The sequence below is a fragment of the Suricata suricatta genome, chromosome 4, assembly GCF_006229205.1.
Source record: "Suricata suricatta isolate VVHF042 chromosome 4, meerkat_22Aug2017_6uvM2_HiC, whole genome shotgun sequence".
NCBI lineage: Eukaryota > Metazoa > Chordata > Mammalia > Carnivora > Herpestidae > Suricata > Suricata suricatta.
In genome coordinates, this window is record NC_043703.1 from 127,116,934 (window position 1) to 127,124,232 (window position 7,299).

The following is a 7,299-nucleotide window of genomic DNA, read 5'->3' on the forward strand; positions in this document are numbered from 1 at the left end:
GACCCCTTTACAGACAAAACACTGCTGATAAAAATGAAAGAATATCTAAATAAATGGAGAGATATAACACATTCATGAAATGGAACTCAATATTGTAAAGACATCAGTTCACCTCAAAGTGATCTATAGATTTAATGCAATGCCATTTACAATCACTCAAAAATCCCAGTTTAAACCTAGAAGGGTAGGGCGCCTGGGTGGTTCAGTTGGTTAAGCATCCGACTTCAGCTCGGGTCATGATCTCAAGGTTTGGGAGTTCGAGCCCTACAACCGGCTCTGTGCTGATAGCTCAGAGCCTGGAACCTGCTTTTGATTCTGTATTTCCCTCTCTCTCCACCCCTCTCCCACTCACACTGTCTCTCTCTCTCTCTCTCTCTCTCTCTCTCTCTCTCTCTCTCCAGAAACAAATAAACATAAAAAAACCTATAATTTTTAAAAAAAAACTTTATTAAACCCTTTCAAATTAAAAATAAAAAATTCCTTGAAGAAGGGTTCTTTTTATGTGTGGTGAATTTTGATAAGCTAATTTCAAAATTTTCTGTGGAAATGCAAAATACTAAAGTTGGTGGATTTATGCTACCTGATATTAACAGTATTATAAAATTCTAATAACTAAAATGGTGTGGTATTGGTATGAAATTATTATGGAGACTAATGGAACAGAATAGATAACCCAATAGTAGAACCATTTATAAACACTGTCACCTGGTTTATAACAAATACCACCAAAATTCAGTGGGGAAAATGATATTCTTTCCATTATGTTTCACAAGGTCAATTTAGATATTCATAAGAAAAGAAAAAAAAAAGAACTTTGATCCCTACCTCACACCACATACGAAAGTTCATTTGAGATGGAGTACAGACTGAAATATGGTAGGTATAAAAACAAAGTTTCTAGAGCAAAACATAGGAAAATATCTTCATGACTTTGGGGAGGCAAAAATGACTTAAACAGAACACAAATTTTAAAGGGCTATAAAAAATCATTAAATTAGACTTCTTTAACATTAAGAACTTACATTCATCAAAAGATGAGGGTGAAAATGGAGGCCCAAAACTGCTCCATATTTCCAAAATAAAAACTCATATCCAGCATATATAAAGGACTCTTACAGATTAATAACAGTAGACCCATTCCAATTTTTAAATTAGCGATGTGAAGTTGTTTAAAATGCTATTGAGGAGAGCCTAGGTGGCTCAGTTGGTTAAGCATCCAACTTTGGCTCAGGTCATGATCTCACGGTTCATGGGTTCAAGCCCCGTGTCAGGCTCTGTGCTGACTGCTAGCTCAGAGCCTGGAGCCTGTCTTCAGATCCTGTGACTCCTTCTCTCTGACCCTTCCCTGCTCACACTGTCTCTCTCTCTCTCTCTCTCTCTCTCAAAAAAAAAAATAATAAAATGCTATTGAGAGTATGAAAAGATGATCCATATCATTATTCATCAGATAAAAATTAAAGCTATAATTAAATACTACTACATCCCCACAAGAATGGTTAATATTAAAAGCACTGACAATATCAAGTGTTGAAAAAAATACAGGAACTCAGATACTGCTGGTGAGAGTATACATTGGTACTAGTTTGGAAACTTTAGCAGTATATACTAAAGCTAAACATACATAAACTTTATGACATAGGAATTCCATCCCTTATCATATACACAACATAACTGTTTCTCTCCATAGAAAGACATGTATAATAATATTCAAAGCAGCTGTATTGATAATGGCAAAGTCTGGAAATAAATGTCCATCAACAAATGAATATATAAATTGTGATATATTCATATTATACTAATCAATACACCAATACAAAAGAATGAACTATAGATACATACAACATCATGGTTGAATCTCAGTGGAACTTCTCAGTGTGCTTTGCTTGGACTTGAGCTCTCTGCATTGCAGTCAAGAAATTGCCATATGCAGAGACTTGAGTAATCATGGAGTTTACCCTGTTCGTTTCCTGCTTCTCAGCAATCTCTTATTTTATTTTTGAGAGAGAGAGCATGCACAAGCATGAGCAGGGAAGGGGCAGAGAGAGAGAGGGGTCAGAGGATCCAAAGTGGGCTCTGTGCTGACAGCAGAGAGCCCGACGTAGGGCCTGAACTCACAAACTGTGAGATCATGACCTCAGCCAAAGTCAGACGCATAAACGGCTGAGCCACCCAAGTGCCCTAGCAATCTCAGTCTTATATTGCCTGTTATCCACTTTCTGAAAACAACAGCTCATATATTTTTGTCTGGATTTACAGTTATGGCAAGAAGACTAGTCCAGTACCAGCTACTCCATCATGGTCAGAGGTGTAAATCCAGAGTTATTTTATTATTTTTTATTCTTTAATGCTTATTTATTTTGAGAGAGAGATAGAGTGAGCAGGGGAGGGTCAGAGAGAGAGAGAGAGAGAGAGAGAGAGAGAGAGAGAGAGAATGAATCCCAAGCAGGCTTCACCTGTTAGCATGGAGTCCCATGTGGGGTTCAAACCCACAAGCTGTGAGATTAGGACCTGAGTGGAAACCAAGAGTCAGACGCTTAACCAACTGAGCCACCCAGGCGCCCCCATAGAAATCCAGAGTTATTTTAAAGAAGTGGTATGAATGGCACTTAGGAAAACTGGTTGAGAAGGAAACACTGACTAGGTAACGGCAGGAGCCTTTACTTATATTGGAACTATAGACATAGGCTATTTAGAAGAAAGAATGATTAGTAAATTTTTGATATGATGGCATTGAGATGGAGTCATAGTTAAAGGTTAATCTGCTATGACAGAGAGACCTCAAAATACAATGATTTAAATTAAGTATAAATTTGTTTCGTGGAAGAATCTAATAATCTCCATGGTCAGGTAGCTCTGAAGTCATTCAGGGACCAAGGTAGGTGAAGCATCTCTGTGCACCGGTTTCACCTGATTTTCAAGGCTGCATCAGTTATCACCATATCTCAGTGTAAAAGTAGAGAAGAGAAAGTGTTCATACATATACCCAATGTTTTAATTCAAGATCCAGAAGTGGGATGCATCACTTTTGCTTACCTTGTACTGTCAAGAATTAGTCACATTGGTCACACCTAACTACAATGTGGGCTGTAGCCTGAGGTAATTCAGTGAAAATTCTAGTAAAATGGAGGAATGGGAGAATAGATCAGTGGCAGGGTTGTCCACCACGGATGCTTGTGAGTCATCAAAGTGAAATGTCCAGTAGATAGCTCTATACAGAGATCTAGTATCAAATACAGTGTTCTGGACTGGAGATGCAGATTCAGAAGCAATCAGCATATTAGTTGGAATCTAGAACATGAGTGGCTTTTTAAAAGTTTTATTTATTTATTTTGAGAGAGCAAGTGTGTGTGCATGTGAGAGGGAGGGGCAGAGTGAGAGAGGTGGGGAGAGAGAATCCCAAACAGACTGCACGCTATCAGTCCAACCTGGTATGGTGAGATCATGACCTGAGCTGAAATCAAAAGTCAGACATTTAAATGAGTCACCTAGATGTCTCGAACATAAGTATTGATGAAATCACCCAAATGAGATGAGAATTGGAACAGATTGTAGAGAAACATACAACACTATGCAGTATTGAAAATAAAGTACTGCTACACATAATAGAGATGAACCTCATGAATACAATTTTAAAATGAAAAACTAGACACAAAATACAACATACTATACAATTCTATTTATATAACATTCAAAGAGAGGCAAAACTATCATAGGATTTTAGAAGTTATCAATAGAGGTAACATTTGGGCAGAATGGTGGAAGTAGTAATCAGGAAGGAACCAGGGTAGGTTTCTGGGATGTGACAACTGCTCTGTTTCTTAATCTGGGTGATGGGTGTTGAGTTTGTGAGAACTTGATAAACTGGCACACTTCATATTTATATACTTTTATGGAGATGTATTTCCTTTCAGTAAAAACTTTCAATGGAAAAAAATGTACTTTCCCTGGATAACTGGAAATGATTAAACAAGGAATAGATGGTGAAGGTACCGTCAATTTGTTCCCTCCTTCTCTTGCCCTACTCCTCTCCCTTTTAGCTGATCAATAATGTTATGAAGCATCAAAAGCCTTTTCTGATTCCTACCTATGGTTCACCCTATAGGAAAACACTAGTCTGCACTCAGACTATGTACTAATTCTCAGATAAACATGCGTCTTATAGCAAATACCATATTCTCCTGGGCTATGTACACTGTTGGAACAAACTCTAGGTCTCTGATTACCAGATTCTAAATAAAATGCATATGTTTGCCCAGAATGGGTTAATTAGATATATTCCTCCTTAAAGTTAAAGGAATGTAACTGAATGAATTACTGTAGTCTTTTTCTTTTTTTTTTTTTTTTTTAGCTCTCAGAAAACTTTGAAGTTTATTTTATTTGAGAGAGAGCGTGTGTGTGCATGCAGGGGAGGGGCAGAGAGGCGGGGGGAGCGAGAGAATCCCAAGTAGGCTCCACACTCAGCATGGAGCCTGAGGCAGGTTTGCTCTCACCAACCTAAGATCATGACCTGAGCTGAAATCAAGAGTCAGAAGCCTAAAATACTGAGCCACCCAGGCATCCCAGCTCTCAGAAAACATTGAAATAAAAAGTCCTTTCTCCAGTTTCTACATAACCCAGTCTGGTACATATCATGCCATAAACTGTCTTTTACCTCTCAACCTTTCCACAGCCATGAAAATACAGCAGAGTCTGTGCAGATCTGCCCTGATTCAGCAACAGAAGAGAGTGGCGAATATGCTCAGTGGAAGCAGAAGGAAGCTGATCTCATATCTCCTGTTCTCTGTTTTGGAGATAATTCAGTGGAACACAATGAGTTGGTCACTGAATTCGTGAGGTTGGGGCTTCATCCCTTACAGTTCACAGGTTTCCCTCTAAATAAAGATCCTGGTTAAATATGGGCCATTTTGATGAATAAATGTAGATGTCAGAGTATCTTTCAGAGCAAGGAGGCTTTACGAGGACTAGCTTTTTTAACAGATGAACTCCTGATTTCATTCTCCTCCCCATGGTGACATGGGAAGTATCCGAATCTGGGCATTCAGCACCTGCTATTGCTATATTGCCAGTTAATGGCATGCTTTTCTGCGGATCCTGGCAGGTGACTGCTTATAGGCTTTTTGCAAATGTAGCATGCAAATGATGAGTGTGCCAATTTATTCATGACCGGGACATCAACAACCTAAATTAAGGCAGAAGACTAGACAAAATGGCCTTATATTTGCTTCTGACACTCAGGTTCTATTATTTTAAACAGGAAAACTAAGAACCCCGTCTCTTTTCTTATTCCCTCCTCATCAGACAAGTGTTTTTAAAGAAAAGCAATATACATCAAGAATTGTCACAGTCCACCATGCTCAAAATACTAACAAATACTTTGAACAATACTGTTTTAAAGACCCAAAATATTGCTGTGTTTGGCAAGAGAGGAGTCTTTTACCCAAGCCTCCTGCAATGAAGCTCAGACAGAGTCAGCTTGAGGCATTTGGTTCCAGAAACCTACTGTTTTAGCCACTTGACTCAGGAATCAAGTAAAGATAAATGGGGAGCATTTAAACAATAACAACAAAAGCAGCCCTGAAAAATACCAGAATTCTAACTTCCCTTTTGCTGGTCTGAAACCCTACTACTTTTTGTCAAAGGACTTCCCTCATAAAGCCCCAAATAAGTTTCCATGTGGAAATATGTCACCAGACCCTGCTTTATCAATAGATGATCTAAAAGTACATTCCCAAACAAAACGAGCTCACAGAATTTTACCAACAGTAGTGACAGTGACTAAATACATTGTATATGAACATCATTTTTCTAGTATACAACTGGCAGCATGCTATGGATAACTAGTGAGGTTGTGAGGAGTTAACTTTTTACAAGGGATGCAAGGAACAAGATTTCTATCTTTCCCACCCAGCCCTCTAAATGGGTTTTCCAGGAAACAAACTTTTCACTTTGTTGAAATGTTTTAAAGTTTCAAAATATTTTTACATTTAATAGTTTTAAAACTATTTTTAATATAATAAAATGAACTTTTCTGACTTCTTGAGCAAATGGTACTGATGAAATGTTTTTCTGGATAACACAGAATCAATCTTGGCAAGACATTGCCAAGAATATCACATCCTGATATTCTCTCAGGAAGTTATTTGACACTATATGTCTGGCCACAAACTACTATTTTTTGTTTGGTCTTTTTAAAAATACATTAATCTCTTAGTATCAAACTACTGTATCTATGACTTCCTTGCCTGCCCTGCCTCTATCAGGCTCCATTCCCTACTTCAAAGTCTCTATTTGTGTAGCTTCTATTCTATATAAAGGGGAGCTAAATTACCAAGCTCATTCAAGTGCTATGTAAAGCAAGAATAAATTCTGAGTAACTGTGTGTGATTCTTCATTCATTCAGAGATTCTAAGAGATTCATTCTAAGAAAACACTAACTGTCCATTGATAGATATATGGATAAAGATGTGTTATATATATTACTGTATTTGTACTGCTACATCGTACATGCCACATATATACAATGGAATATTATTCAGCCACAAGAAACAGGGAAATCTTGACATTAGTGACAACGTGGATGGGTCTTAAGGATATTATGCTAAGCAAAATAAGTCAAAGACAAAAACTGTATGGTATCACTTATAGGTGGAATCTACAGCAAACACAACAACAGCAAACAGCCAAACTCATAGAAACAGAAAATATAATGGTGGTTACCAGGGACTGGAGAAGGAGTGGGAGAATGGTGAGAGATTTGTCAAAGTACTTCTAACTCCAGTTAGATGATGAGTAAGTTTTGGGGATCTAATGTATAGCATTGTGATTATAGTTAAAAATATTGTATTTATATACTCAAAAGTTGCTAAGAGAGTAGATCTTAAATGTTCTTATTACAAATAAGTAATCATGGGATGTGCTGGAGGTGGTAGCTAAAGCTACCCTGGTAATCGTACTGTGCCATATAAAGTTATCAAGTCAACATATGGTACACTTCAAGCTTACACCATGTTATATTGTCAATTTTATCTCAATAAAGTGGGAAAAATTAAATTTTTAAATGAACAAACAAAAAAGGAAAACAGGTAGTACCTGAACTTTGACATCTGCTTGGCTGCCTTCTACTTTTTTTTTTTAATGTTTATTTTTTAGAGAGAGAGAGACAGAGTGTGAGCGGGGGAGGGGCAGAGAAAGAGGGAGACACAACATGAAGCAGGCTCCAGGCTCTAGGCTGTCAGCACAGAGCCCAATGCAGGGCTCAAACCCCAGGAACCATCATGACCTGAGCCAGTCAGACGCTTA